Here is a 16,094-nt window from a genome sequence, read left to right on the forward strand (position 1 = left end):
CCCCTGTGGTGCCAGTGCAACTACTGGACTCACTGCTGTGCATCCCCAGTGGTTCCAGAGAACACTCTGGTCTCACTGCAGTGCATCCCCAGTGGTGCCAGTGCACTCTCTGGACTCAATGCATCCCCAGTGGTGCCAGGGCACTCTCTGGACTCACAGCACTGCATCCCCATTGGTGCCAGTGCACTCTCTGGACTCACTGCACTAAAACCCCAGTGGTGCCAGTGCAGTCTCTGGACTCACTGCACTGCATCCCCAGTGGTGCCAGTGCACTCTCTGGACTCACTGCACTGCATGAACCTCTGGTGCCAGTACACTCTCTGGTCTCACTGCAGTGCATCCCCAGTGGTGCCAGTGTACTCTCTGGACTCACTGCACTGCATCCCCAGTGGTGCCAGTGCACTCTCTGGACTCACTGCACTGCATCCCCAGTGGTGCCAGTGCACTTTCTGGAGTCACTGCAGTGCATCCCCTTTTGTGCCAGTGCAGTCTCTGCACTCACTGCACTGCATCCCCAGTGGTGCCAGTGCACTCTCTGGACTCACTGCACTGCATCCCCAATGGTTCCATTGCACTCTCTGGACTCACTGCATTGGATCCCCATTGGTGTCAGTGCACTCTCTGGACTCAGTGCAGTGCATCCCCAGTGGTGCCAGTGCACTCTTTTGAGTCACTGCAGTGCATCCCCAGTGGTGCCAGTGCACTCTCTGGACTCACTGCACTGCATCCCCAGTTGTGCCAGTGCACTCTCTGGAGTCACTGCACTGCATCCCCTGTGGTGCCAGTGCCCTCTCTGGACTCACTGCACTGCATCCCCATTGGTGCCAGTGCACTCTCTGGACCCACTGCAGTGCATCCCCAGTGGTGCCAGTACACTCTCTGGACTCAGTGCACTGCATCCCCAATGGTGCCAGTGCACTCTCTGTAGTCACTGCACTGCATCCCCATTGGTGCCAGTGCACTCTCTGGACTCACTGCAGTGTATCCCCTGTGGTGCCAGTGCACTCTGTGGACTCACTGCACTGCATCCCCATTGGTGCCAGTAAACTCTCTGGACTCACTGCAGTGCATCCCCAGTGGTGCCAGTGCACTCTCTGGACTCACTGCAGTGCAGCCCCTGAGGTGCCAGTGCACTCTCTGTACTCACTGCAGTGCATTCCCGGTGGTGTCAGTGCACTCTCTGGACTCACTGCAGTGAATCTCCCGTGGTGCCAGTGCACTCTCTGGACTCACTGCACTGCATCCCCAGTGGTGCCAGTTCACTCTCTGGACTCACTGAACTGCATCCCTAGTGGTGCCAGTGCACTCTGTGGACTCACTGCACTGCATCCCCAGTGGTGCCTGAGAAGTCTCTGGACTCACTGCAGTGCAACCCCAGTGGTGCCAGTGTAATCACTGGACTCAAGGCACAGTAAACCCAGTGGTGCCAGTGCAATCTAAGGACTCACAGCAGTGCAGCTAAATTTGATGCCAGTGCACTCTCTGGACTCACTGCACTGCATCCCCAGTGGTGCCAGTGCACTCTCTGCACTCACTGCACTACATCCCCAGTGTTGCCAGTGCACTCTCTGGACTCACTGCAGTGCATTCCCATTGGTGCCATTGCACTCTCAGGACTCACTGCACTGCATCCCCAGTGGTGCCACTGCACTCTCTGGACTCCCTGAAGTGCATCCCCAGTGGAGCCAGTGCTCTCTGTGGACTCACTGCACTGCATCCCCAGTGGTGCCAGTGCACTCTCTGGACTCAATGCACTGCATCCCCAAGGTGCCAGTGCACTCTCTGTACACACTGCACTGCATCTCCAGTGGAGCCAGAGCACTCTCTGGCCTCACTGCAGTGCATCCCCAGTGGTGACAGTGCACTCTCTGTAGTCACTGCGCTGCATCCCCAGTGGTGCCAGTGCACTCTCTGGACTCACTGCAGTGGAACCCCTGCGGTGCCAGTGCACTCTGTGCTCTCAGTGCAATGCATCCCCAGTGGTGCCAGTGCACTCTCTGGACTCACTGCAGTGCAGCCCCTTAGGTGCCAGTGCACTCTCTGTACTCACTGCCGTGCATTCCCAGTGGTGCCAGGGCACTCTCTGCAGACAATGCAGTGCATCCACAAAGGTGACAGTGCACTCTCTGGACTCACTGCACTGCATCCCCAATGGTTCCATTGCACTCTCTGGACTCACTGCATTGGATCCCCATTGGTGTCAGTGCACTCTCTGGACTCAGTGCAGTGCATCCCCAGTGGTGCCAGTGCACTCTTTTGAGTCACTGCAGTGCATCCCCAGTGGTGCCAGTGCACTCTCTGGACTCACTGCACTGCATCCCCTGTGGTGCCAGTGCACTCTCTGGAGTCACTGCACTGCATCCCCTGTGGTGCCAGTGCCCTCTCTGGACTCACTGCAGTGCATCCCCAGTGGTGCCAGTGCACTCTCTGGACCCACTGCAGTGCATCCCCAGTGGTGCCAGTACACTCTCTGGACTCAGTGCACTGCATCCCCAATGGTGCCAGTGCACTCTCTGTAGTCACTGCACTGCATCCCCATTGGTGCCAGTGCACTCTCTGGACTCACTGCAGTGTATCCCCTGTGGTGCCAGTGCACTCTGTGGACTCACTGCACTGCATCCCCATTGGTGCCAGTAAACTCTCTGGACTCACTGCAGTCCATCCCCAGTGGTGCCAGTGCACTCTCTGGACTCACTGCAGTGCAGCCCCTGAGGTGCCAGTGCACTCTCTGTACTCACTGCAGTGCATTCCCGGTGGTGTCAGTGCACTCTCTGGACTCACTGCAGTGAATCTCCCGTGGTGCCAGTGCACTCTCTGGACTCACTGCACTGCATCCCCAGTGGTGCCAGTTCACTCTCTGGACTTACTGAACTGCATCCCTAGTGGTGCCAGTGCACTCTGTGGACTCACTGCACTGCATCCCCAGTGGTGCCTGAGAAGTCTCTGGACTCACTGCAGTGCAACCCCAGTGGTGCCAATGTAATCTCTGGACTCAAGGCACAGTAAACCCAGTGGTGCCAGTGCAATCTAAGGACTCACAGCAGTGCAGCTAAATTTGATGCCAGTGCACTCTCTGGACTCACTGCACTGCATCCCCAGTGGTGCCAGTGCACTCTCTGCACTCACTGCACTACATCCCCAGTGTTGCCAGTGCACTCTCTGGACTCACTGCAGTGCATTCCCATTGGTGCCATTGCACTCTCAGGACTCACTGCACTGCATCCCCAGTGGTGCCACTGCACTCTCTGGACTCCCTGAAGTGCATCCCCAGTGGAGCCAGTGCTCTCTGTGGACTCACTGCACTGCATCCCCAGTGGTGCCAGTGCACTCTCTGGACTCAATGCACTGCATCCCCTATGTGCCAGTGCACTCTCTGTACACACTGCACTGCATCTCCAGTGGAGCCAGAGCACTCTCTGGCCTCACTGCAGTGCATCCCCAGTGGTGACAGTGCACTCTCTGTAGTCACTGCGCTGCATCCCCAGTGGTGCCAGTGCACTCTCTGGACTCACTGCAGTGTAACCCCTGCGGTGCCAGTGCACTCTGTGCTCTCAGTGCAATGCATCCCCAGTGGTGCCAGTGCACTCTCTGGACTCACTGCAGTGCAGCCCCTTAGGTGCCAGTGCACTCTCTGTACTCACTGCCGTGCATTCCCAGTGGTGCCAGGGCACTCTCTGCAGACAATGCAGTGCATCCACAAAGGTGACAGTGCACTCTCTGGACTCACTGTACTGCTCGAGCCGCGGCAGCCGCTGCAGCCGCGTTAGCCCCTCCAGCCTCGGCAGCCGCTCCAGCCGCTCCAGCCGCGGCAGCCGCGGCAACCGGTCCAGCCGCGGCAGCCGCTCCATCCGCGGCATACGCGGCAGCCGCTCCAGCCGCTCCAGCCGCGGCAGCCGCTCCAACCGCGGCAGGCGCTCCAGCCGCGGCATCCGCGGCAGCCGTTCCAGCCGCGGCAGCCGCTCCAACCGCGGCAGCCGCTCCAGCCGTGGCAGCCGCTCCACTCGGTAGCGGCTTTCGCGGCTGCCGCGGCTGGAGCGGCTGCGGCGGCTGGAGCGTCTAGAGCGTCTGCCGCGGCTGGAGGGGCTACCTCGGCTGGAGCGGCTGAGGCGGCTGGAGCGGATGCCGCGGCTGGAGCAGTGCAGTGAGTCCAGAGAGTCAACTGGCACCACACAGGATGCAGTACAGTGAGTCCAGAGAGTGCACTGGCACCACAGGGGATGCACTGCAGTTACTCCAGAGAGTGCACTGGAAACACTGGGGATGCAGTTCAGTGAGTCCCGCGAGTGCACTGGCACCACCGGGGAATCAAATACATTCTCACTTCAGTGAGATCCCCATTAGTGCCAGTGCACTCTCTGGACTCACTGCACTGCATCCCCATTGCTGACAGTGCACTCTTTACTCAGTGCACTGCATCCCCAGTGGTGCCAGTTCACTCTCTGGACTCACTGCAGTGCATCCCCAGAAGTGCAAGTGGCTCTCTGGACTCATTGCACTGCATCACCTGTGGTGCCAGTGCACTCTCTGGACTCTCTGCACTAAATCCCCAGTGGTGCCAGTGCAACTACTGGACTCACTGCAGTGTAGCTCAGTGGTGCCAGAGCACTCTCTGGACTCACTGCACTGCATCCCCAGTGGTGCCAGTGCACTCCGTGGACTCACTGCAGTGCATCCCCAGTGGTTCCAGTGCACTGTCTGGACTCACAGCACTGCATCCCCATTGGTGCCAGTGCACTCTCTGGACTCACTGCACTGCATCCCCAGTGGTGCCAGTGCACTCTCTGGACACACTGCATTGCATCCCCAGTGGTGCCAGTGTACTCTCTGGACTCACTGCACTGCATCCCCAGTGGTGCCACTGCACTCTCTGGAGTCACTGCACTGCATCCCCATTGGTGCCAGTGCACTCTCCGGACTCACTGCAGTGCATCCGCAGTAGTGCCAGTGCACTCTTTTGAGCCACTGCAGTGCATCCCCAGTGGTGCCAGTGCACTCTCTGGACTCACTGCAGTGCATCCCCAGTGGTGCCAGTGCACTCTCTGCACTCACTGCACTGCATCACCAGTGGTGCCAGTTCACTCTCTGGACTCACAGAACTGCATCCCTAGTGGTGCCAGTGCACTCTGTGGACTCACTGCACTGCATCCCCAGTGGTGCCTGTGAAGTCTCTGGACTCACTGCAGTGCAACCCCAGTGGTGCCAGTGTAATCTCTGGACTCAAGGCACAGTAACCCCAGTGGTGCCAGTGCAATCTAAGGACCCACAGCAGTGCAGCTAAAGTTGGTGCCAGTGCACTCTCTGGACTCACTGCACTGCATCCCCAGTGGTGCCAGTGCACTCTCTGGACTCACTGCACTACATCCCCTTCGGTGCCAGTGCACTCTCTGGACTCACTGCAGTGCATCCCCAGTGGTGCCAGTGCACTCTCTGGACTCACTGCAGTGCATCCCCAGTGGTGCCAGTGCACTCTGTGGACACACTGCAGTGCATCCCCAGTGTTGCCAGTGCACTCTCTGGAGTCACTGCACTGCATCCCCAGTGGTGCCAGTGCACTCTCTGGACTCACTGCACTGCATCCCCAGTGGTGCCAGTACACTCTGTGGAGTCACTGCAGTGCATCCCCAGTGGTGCCGGTGCACTCTCTGGACTCACTGCACTGCATCCCATTGGTGCTAGTGTACTCTCTGGACTCACTGCACTGCATCCCCAGTGGTGCCAGTGCACTCTCTGGACTCACTGCACTGCATCCCCATTTGTGCCACTGCACTCTCTGGACTCACTGCAGTGCATCCTCAGTGGTGCCAGTGCAATCTCTGGACTCAACTGCAGTGCTTCCGCACTGGTGCCAGTGCACTCTCTGCACTCACTGCACTGCATCAACAGTGGTGCCTCTGCATTCTCTGGAGTCACTGCACTGCATCCCCATTGGTGCCAGTGCACTCTCTGGACTCACTGTAGTGCATCCCCAGTGGTGCCAGTGCACTCTCTGGACTCACTGCACTGCATCCCCAGTGGTGCCAGTGCACTCTCTGGACTCACTGCAGTGCATCCCTTGTGGTGCCTTTGCACTCTCAGGACTCAATGCACTGCATCCCCAGTGGTGCCAGTGCACTCTCTGGAGTCACAGCACTGCATCAACAGTGGTGCCTCTGCACTCTCTGGAGTCACTGCACTGCATCCCCAGTGGTGCCAGTGCACTCTCTGGACTCACTGTAGTGCATCCCCAGTGGTGCCAGTGCACTCTCTGGGCTCACTGCAGTGCATCCCCAGTAGTGCCACTGCACTCTCTGGACTCACTGCACTGCATCCCCATTGGTGCCAGTGCACTCTCTGGACTCACTGCACTGCATCAACAGTGGTGCCAGTGCACTCTCTGGACTCACTGCATTGCATCCCCTGTGGTGCCAGTGTAGTCTCTGGACTCACAGCAGTGTATCCCCAGTGGTGCCAGTGCAACTACTGGACTCACTGCAGTGTAGCTCAGTGGTGCCAGAGCACTCTCTGGACTCACTGCACTGCATCCCCAGTGGTTCCAGAGAACACTCTGGTCTCACTGCAGTGCATCCCCAGTGGTGCCAGTGCACTGTCTGGACTCAATGCATCCCCAGTGGTGCCAGGGCACTCTCTGGACTCACAGCACTGCATCCCCATTGGTGCCAGTGCACTCTCTGGACTCACTGCACTAAAACCCCAGTGGTGCCAGTGCAGTCTCTGGACTCACTGCACTGCATCCCCAGTGCTGACAGTGCACTCTCTGGACTCACCGGGGTGCATCCCCAGTGGTGCCAGTGCACTCTCTGGACTCACTGCACTGCATCAACCTGTGGTGCCAGTACACTCTCTGGTCTCACTGCACTGCATCCCCAGTGGTGCCAGTGTACTCTCTGGACTCACTGCACTGCATCCCCAGTGGTGCCAGTGCACTCTCTGGACTCACAGCAGTGCATCCCCAGTGGTGCCAGTGCACTTTCTGGAGTCACTGCAGTGCATCCCCTTTTGTGCCACTGCAGTCTCTGCACTCACTGCACTGCATTCCCAGTGGTGCCAGTGCACTCTCTGGACTCACTGCACTGCATCCCCAGTGGTGCCAGTTCACTCTCTGGACTCACTGAACTGCATCCCTAGTGGTGCCAGTGCACTCTGTGGACTCACTGCACTGCATCCCCAGTGGTGCCTGTGAAGTCTCTGGACTCACTGCAGTGCAACCCCAGTGGTGCCAGTGTAATCTCTGGACTCAAGGCACAGTAACCCCAGTGGTGCCAGTGCAATCTAAGGACCCACAGCAGTGCAGCTAAAGTTGGTGCCAGTGCACTCTCTGGACTCACTGCAGTGCATCCCCAGTGGTGCCAGTGCACTCTCCGGACTCACTGCACTTCATCCCCAGTGGTGCCAGTGCACTCTCTGGACTCACTGCATTGCATCCCCAGTGGTGCCAGTGCACTCTCTGGACTCACTGCACTGCATCCCTAGAGGTGTCACTGCACTCTCTGGACTCACTGCACTGCATCACCATTGGTGCCAGGGCACTCTCCGGACTCACTGCAGTGCATCCGCAGTGGTGCCAGTGCACTCTTTCGAGTCACTGCAGTGCATCCCCACTGGTGCCAGTGCACTCTCTGGACTCACTGCACTGCATCCCCAGTGGTGCCAGTGCACTCTCTGGAATCACTGCAGTGCATCCCCAGTGGTGCCAGTGCACTCTCTGGACTCACTGCACTGCATCCCCAGTGGTGCCAGTGCACTCTCTGGACTCACTGCATTGCATCCCCAGTGGTGCCAGTGCACTCTCTGGACTCACTGCACTGCATCCCCAGTGGTGCCACTGCACTCTCTGGACTCACTGCACTGCATCACCATTGGTGCCAGTGCACTCTCCGGACTCACTGCAGTGCATCCGCAGTGGTGCCAGTGCACTCTTTTGAGCCACTGCAGTGCATCCCCAGTGGTGCCAGGGCACTCTCTGGACTCACTGCAGTGCATCCCCAGTTGTGCCAGTGCACTCTCTGCACTCACTGCACTGCATCACCAGTGGTGCCAGTGCACTCTCTGGACTCACTGCAGTGCATCCCCAGTGGTGCCAGTGCACTCTCTGGACTCACTGCATTGCATCCCCAGTGGTGCCAGTGCACTCTCTGGACTCACTGCACTGCATCCCCAGTGGTGCCACTGCACTCTCTGGACTCACTGCACTGCATCACCATTGGTGCCAGAGCACTCTCCGGACTCACTGCAGTGCATCCGCAGTGGTGCCAGTGCACTCTTTTGAGCCACTGCAGTGCATCCCCAGTGGTGCCAGTGCACTCTCTGGACTCACTGCAGTGCATCCCCAGTGGTGCCAGTGCACTCTCTGCACTCACTGCACTGCATCACCAGTGGTGCCAGTGCACTCTCTGGACTCACTGCAGTGCATCCCCAGTGGGGCCAGTGCACTCTCTGGACTCACTGCACTGCATCCCCAGTGGTGCCAGTGCACTCTCTGGAGTCGCAGCACTGCATCAACAATGGTGCCTCTGCACTCTCTGGAGTCACTGCACTGCATCCCCAGTGCTACCAGTGCACTCTCTGGACTCACTGCAGTGCATCCCCAGTGGTGCCAGTGCACTCTCTGGACTCACTGCAGTGCATCCCCAGTGGTGCCAGTGCACTCTCTGGACTCACTGCACTGCATCCCCAGTGGTGCCAGTGCACTCTCTGGACTCACTGCACTTCATCCCCAGTGGTGCCACTGCACTCTCTGGACTCACTGCATTGCATCCCCAGTGGTGCCAGTGCACTCTTTCGAGTCACTGCACTGCATCCCCAGTGGTGCCAGTGCATTCTCTGGACTCACTGCAGTACATCCCCATTGGTGCCAGTGCAGTCTCTGGAGTCACTGCAGTGCATCCCCAGTGGTGCCATGCACTCTCTGGACTCACTGCACTGCATCCCCAGTGCTGACAATGCACTCTCTGGACTCACTGCACTGCATCCCCAGTGGTGCCAGTGTACTCTCTGGACTCAGTGCACTGCATCCCCAGTGGTGCCACTGCACTCTCTGGACTCACTGCAGTGCATCCCCAGTGGTGCCAGTGCACTCTCTGGACTCACTGCACTGCATCCCCAAAGGTGCCAGTGCACTCTCTGGACTCACTGCAGTGCATCCCCTTTTGTGCCAGTGCACTCTCTGGACTCACTGCACTGCATCCCCAGTGGTGCCAGTGCACTCTCTAGAGTCACTGCACTGCATCCCCATTGGTGCCAGTGCACTCTCTGGACTCACTGCAGTGCATCCCCAGTGGTGCCAGTGCACTCTCTGGACTCACTGCACTGCATCCCCAGTGGTGACAGTGCACTCTCTGGACTAAATGCACTGCATCACCAGTGGTGGCAGTGTACTCTCTGGACTCACTGCACTGCATCCCCAGTGGAGACAGTGCACTCTCTGTAGTCACTGCGCTGCATCCCCAGTGGTTCCAGGGCACTCTCTCGACTCACTGCACTGCAACTCCAGTGGTGCCAGTGCACTCTCTGGACTCACTGCAGTGCATCCCCAGTGGTGCCAGTGCACTCTCTGGAGTCACTGCGCTGCATCCCCTGTGGTGTTAGTGCCCTCTGTGGACTCACTGCACTACATCCCCTGTGGGGCCAGTGCACTCTCTGGACTCACTGCAGTGCATCCCCAGTGGTGCGAGAGCACTCTCTGGACTCACCGGGGTGCATCCCCAGTGGTGCCAGTGCACTCTCTGGACTCACTGCAGTGCATCCCCAGTGGTGCCAGTGCACTCTCTGGACTCACTGCACTGCAACCCCAGTGGGGCCAGTGCACTCTCTGGAGTCACTGCACTGCATCCTCAGTGGTGCCAGTGCACTCTCTGGACTCACTGCACTGCATCCCCAGTGGTGCCAGTGCACTCTCTGGAGTCACTGCAGTGCATCCCCAGTGGTGCCGGTGCACTCTCTGGACTCACTGCACTGCATCCCATTGGTGCTAGTGCACTCTCTGGACTCACTGCACTGCATCCCCAGTGGTGCCAGTGCACTCTCTGGACTCTCTGCAGTGCATCCCCAGTGGTGCCAGTGCACTCTCTGGACTCACTGCAGTGCATCCCCAGTGGTGCCAGTGCACTCTCTGGACTCACTGCAGTGCTTCCGCACTGGTGCCAGTGCACTCTCTGCACTCACTGCACTGCATCAACAGTGGTGCCTCTGCGTTCTCTGGAGTCACTGCACTGCATCCCCAGTGGTGCCAGTGCACTCTCTGGACTCACTGTAGTGCATCCCCAGTGGTGCCAGTGCACTCTCTGGACTCACTGCACTGCATCCCCAGTGGTGCCAGTGCACTCTCTGGACTCACTGCAGTGCATCCCTTGTGGTGCCTTTGCACTCTCAGGACTCACTGCACTGCATCCCCAGTGGTGCCAGTGCACTCTCTGGAGTCACAGCACTGCATCAACAGTGGTGCCTCTGCACTCTCTGGAGTCACTGCACTGCATCCCCAGTGGTGCCAGTGCACTCTCTGGACTCACTGCAGTGCATCCCCAGTGGTGCCAGTGCACTCTCTGGACTCACTGCAGTGCATCCCCAGTAGTGCCACTGCACTCTCTGGACTCACTGCACTGCATCACCTGTGGTGCCACTGCACTCTCTGGACTCACTGCACTTCATCCCCAGTGGTGCCAGTGCACTCTCTGGACTCACTGCACTTCATCCCCAGTGGTGCCAGTGCACTCTCTGGACTCACTGCATTGCATCACCATTGGTGCCAGGGCACTCTCCGGACTCACTGCAGTGCATCCGCAGTGGTGCCAGTGCACTCTTTCGAGTCACTGCAGTGCATCCCCAGTGGTGCCAGTGCACTCTCTGGACTCACTGCACTGCATCCCCAGTGGTGCCAGTGCACTCTCTGGACCCACTGCAGTGCATCCCGACTGGTGCCAGTGCACTCTCTGGACTCAGTGCACTGCATCCCCAATGGTGCCAGTGCACTCTCTGGACTCACTGCAGTGCATCCCCAGTGGTGCCAGTGCACTCTCTGGACTCACTGCAGTGCAGCCCCTGAGGTGCCAGTGCACTCTCTGTACTCACTGCAGTGCATTCCCAGTGGTGTCAGTGCACTCTCTGGACTCACTGCAGTGAATCTCCCGTGGTGCCAGTGCACTCTCTGGACTCACTGAACTGCATCCCTAGTGGTGCCAGTGCACTCTGTGGACTCACTGCACTGCATCCCCAGTGGTGCCTGTGAAGTCTCTGGACTCACTGCAGTGCAACCCCAGTGGTGCCAGTGTAATCTCTGGACTCAAGGCACAGTAACCCCAGTGGTGCCAGTGCAATCTAAGGACCCACAGCAGTGCAGCTAAAGTTGGTGCCAGTGCACTCTCTGGACTCACTGCACTGCATCCCCAGTTGTGCCAGTGCACTCTCTGGACTCACTGCACTACATCCCCTTCGGTGCCAGTGCACTCTCTGGACTCACTGCAGTGCATCCCCAGTGGTGCCAGTGCACTCTCTGGACTCACTGCAGTGCATCCCCAGTGGTGCCAGTGCACTCTGTGGACTCACTGCAGTGCATCCCCAGTGTTGCCAGTGCACTCTCTGGAGTCACTGCACTGCATCCCCAAGGTGCCAGTGCACTCTCTGGACTCACTGCACTGCATCCCCAGTGGTGCCAGTGCACTCTCTGGACTCACTGCAGTGCATCCCCAGTGGTGCCACTGCACTCTCTGGACTCACTGCACTGCATCCCATTGGTGCTAGTGTACTCTCTGGACTCACTGCACTGCATCCCCAGTGGTGCCAGTGCACTCTCTGGACTCACTGCACTGCATCCCCATTTGTGCCACTGCACTCTCTGGACTCACTGCAGTGCATCCTCAGTGGTGCCAGTGCAATCTCTGGACTCAACTGCAGTGCTTCCGCACTGGTGCCAGTGCACTCTCTGCACTCACTGCACTGCATCAACAGTGGTGCCTCTGCATTCTCTGGAGTCACTGCACTGCATCCCCAGTGGTGCCAGTGCACTCTCTGGACTCACTGTAGTGCATCCCCAGTGGTGCCAGTGCACTCTCTGGACTCACTGCACTGCATCCCCAGTGGTGCCAGTGCACTCTCTGGACTCACTGCAGTGCATCCCTTGTGGTGCCTTTGCACTCTCTGGACTCACTGCACTGCATCCCCAGTGTTGACAGTGCACTCTCTGGACTAAATGCACTGCATCACCAGTGGTGGCAGTGTACTCTCTGGACTCACTGCACTGCATCCCCAGTGGTGCCAGTGCACTCTCTGGACTCACTGCAGTGCATCCCCAGTGGTGCCAGTGCACTCTCTGGACTCACTGCACTGCATCCCCAGTGGTGCCAGTGCACTCTCTGGACTCACTGCACTGCATCCCCGGTGCTGACAGTGCACTCTCTGGACTAAATGCACTGCATCACCAGTGGTGGCAGTGTACTCTCTGGAGTCACTGCACTGCATCCCCAGTGGTGCCAGTGCACTCTCTGGACTCACTGTAGTGCATCCCCAGTGGTGCCAGTGCACTCTCTGGACTCACTGCACTGCATCCCCAGTGGTGCCAGTGCACTCTCTGGACTCACTGCAGTGCATCCCTTGTGGTGCCTTTGCACTCTCAGGACTCACTGCACTGCATCCCCAGTGGTGCCAGTGGACTCTCTGGAGTCACAGCACTGCATAAACAGTGGTGCCTCTGCACTCTCTGGAGTCACTGCAGTGCATCCCCAGTAGTGCCACTGCACTCTCTGGACTCACTGCACTGCATCCCCTGTGGTGCCACTGCACTCTCTGGACTCACTGCAGTGCATCCCCAGTGGTGCCAGTGCACTCTCTGGACTCACTGCACTTCATCCCCAGTGGTGCCAGTGCACTCTCTGGACTCACTGCATTGCATCACCATTGGTGCCAGGGCACTCTCCGGACTCACTGCAGTGCATCCGCAGTGGTACCAGTGCACTCTTTCGAGTCACTGCAGTGCATCCCCAGTGGTGCCAGTGCACTCTCTGGACTCACTGCACTGCATCCCCAGTGGTGCCAGTGCACTCTCTGGAATCACTGCAGTGCATCCCCAGTGGTGCCAGTGCACTCTCTGGACTCACTGCACTGCATCCCCAGTGGTGCCAGTGCACTCTCTGGACACACTGCATTGCATCCCCAGTGGTGCCAGTGCACTCTCTGGACTCACTGCACTGCATCCCCAGTGGTGCCACTGCACTCTCTGGACTCACTGCACTGCATCACCATTGGCGCCAGTGCACTCTCCGGACTCACTGCACTGCATCCGCAGTGGTGCCAGTGCACTCTTTTGAGCCACTGCAGTGCATCCCCAGTGGTGCCAGTGCACTCTCTGGACTCACTGCAGTGCATCCCCAGTGGTGCCAGTGCACTCTCTGCACTCACTGCACTGCATCACCAGTGGTGCCAGTGCACTCTCTGGACTCACTGCAGTGCATCCCCAGTGGTGCCAGTGCACTCTCTGGACTCACTGCACTGCATCCCCAGTGGTGCCAGTGCACTCTCTGGAGTCGCAGCACTGCATCAACAGTGGTGCCTCTGCACTCTCTGGAGTCACTGCACTGCATCCCCAGTGCTGCCAGTGCACTCTCTGGGCTCACTGCAGTGCATCCCCAGTGGTGCCAGTGCACTCTCTGGACTCACTGCAGTGCATCCCCAGTGGTGCCAGTGCACTCTCTGGACTCACTGCACTGCATCCCCAGTGGTGCCAGTGCACTCTCTGGACTCACTGCACTTCATCCCCAGTGGTGCCACTGCACTCTCTGGACTCACTGCATTGCATCCCCAGTGGTGCCAGTGCACTCTCTGGACTCACTGCACTGCATCCCCAGTGGTGCCACTGCACTCTCTGGACTCACTGCACTGCATCACCATTGGTGCCAGGGCACTCTCCGGACTCACTGCAGTGCATTCCCAGTGGTGCCAGTGCACTCTTTCGAGTCACTGCAGTGCAGCCCCTGAGGTGCCAGTGTACTCTCTGGACTCACTGCACTGCATCCCCAGTGGTGACAGTGCACTCTCTGGAATCACTGCACTGCATCCCCTGTGGTGCCATTGCACTCTCTGGACTCACTGCACTGCATCCCCAGTGGTGCCAGTGCACTCTCTTGAGTCACTGCACTGCATGACCATTGGTGCCAGGGCACTCTCCGGACTCACTGCAGTGCATCCCCAGTGGTGCCAGTGCACTCTTTCGAGTCACTGCAGTGCAGCCCCTGAGGTGCCAGTGTACTCTCTGGACTCACTGCACTTCATCCCCAGTGGTGCCACTGCACTCTCTGGACTCACTGCATTGCATCCCCAGTGGTGCCAGTGCACTCTCTGGACTCACTGCACTGCATCCCCAGTGGTGCCACTGCACTCTCTGGACTCACTGCACTGCATCACCATTGGTGCCAGGGCACTCTCCGGACTCACTGCAGTGCATCCCCAGTGGTGCCAGTGCACTCTTTCGAGTCACTGCAGTGCAGCCCCTGAGGTGCCAGTGTACTCTCTGGACTCACTGCACTGCATCCCCAGTGGTGACAGTGCACTCTCTGGAATCACTGCAGTGCATCCCCTGTGGTGCCATTGCACTCTCTGGACTCACTGCACTGCATCCCCAGTGGAGCCAGTGCACTCTATGGACTAACTGCACTGCATACCCAGTGGTGCCAGGGCACTCTCCGGACTCACTGCAGTGCATCCCCAGTGGTGCCAGTGCACTCTTTCGAGTCACTGCACTGCATCCCCCGTGGTGCCAGTGCATTCTCTGGACTCACTGCAGTGCATCCCCATTGGTGCCAGTGCAGTCTCTGGAGTCACTGCAGTGCATCCCCAGTGGTGCCATGCACTCTCTGGACTCACTGCACTGCATCCCCAGTGCTGACAATGCACTCTCTGGACTCAGTGCACTGCATCCCCAGTGGTGCCACTGCACTCTCTGGACTCACTGCAGTGCATCCCCAGTGGTGCCAGTGCACTCTCTGGACTCACTTCACTGCATCCCCAAAGGTGCCAGTGCACTCTCTGGACTCACTGCAGTGCATCCCCTTTTGTGCCAGTGCACTCTCTGGACTCACTGCACTGCATCCCCAGTGGTGCCAGTGCACTCTCTAGAGTCACTGCACTGCATCCCCATTGGTGCCAGTGCACTCTCTGGACTCACTGCAGTGCATCCCCAGTGGTGCCAGTGCACTCTCTGGACTCACTGCACTGCATCCCCAGTGCTGACAGTGCACTCTCTGGACTAAATGCACTGCATCACCAGTGGTGGCAGTGTACTCTCTGGACTCACTGCACTGCATCCCCAGTGGAGACAGTGCACTCTCTGTAGTCACTGCGCTGCATCCCCAGTGGTTCCAGGGCACTCTCTCGACTCACTGCACTGCAACTCCAGTGGTGCCAGTGCACTCTCTGGACTCACTGCAGTGCATCCCCAGTGGTGCCAGTGCACACTCTGGAGTCACTGCGCTGCATCCCCTGTGGTGTTAGTGCCCTCTGAGGACTCACTGCACTACATCCCCTGTGGTGCCAGTGCACTCTCTGGACTCACTGCACTGCATCCCCAGTGGTGCCAGTGCACTCTCTGGACACACTGCATTGCATCCCCAGTGGTGCCAGTGCACTCTCTGGACTCACTGCACTGCATCCCCAGTGGTGCCACTGCACTCTCTGGACTCACTGCACTGCATCACCATTGGCGCCAGTGCACTCTCCGGACTCACTGCACTGCATCCGCAGTGGTGCCAGTGCACTCTTTTGAGCCACTGCAGTGCATCCCCAGTGGTGCCAGTGCACTCTCTGGACTCACTGCAGTGCATCCCCAGTGGTGCCAGTGCACTCTCTGCACTCACTGCACTGCATCACCAGTGGTGCCAGTGCACTCTCTGGACTCACTGCAGTGCATCCCCAGTGGTGCCAGTGCACTCTCTGGACTCACTGCACTGCATCCCCAGTGGTGCCAGTGCACTCTCTGGAGTCGCAGCACTGCATCAACAGTGGTGCCTCTGCACTCTCTGGAGTCACTGCACTGCATCCCCAGTGCTGCCAGTGCACTCTCTGGGCTCACTGCAGTGCATCCCCAGTGGTGCCAGTGCACTCTCTGGACTCAC

This window comes from Anser cygnoides, chromosome 5 (genome assembly GCF_040182565.1).
Source record: "Anser cygnoides isolate HZ-2024a breed goose chromosome 5, Taihu_goose_T2T_genome, whole genome shotgun sequence".
In the NCBI taxonomy this organism is placed as follows: Eukaryota; Metazoa; Chordata; class Aves; order Anseriformes; family Anatidae; genus Anser; species Anser cygnoides.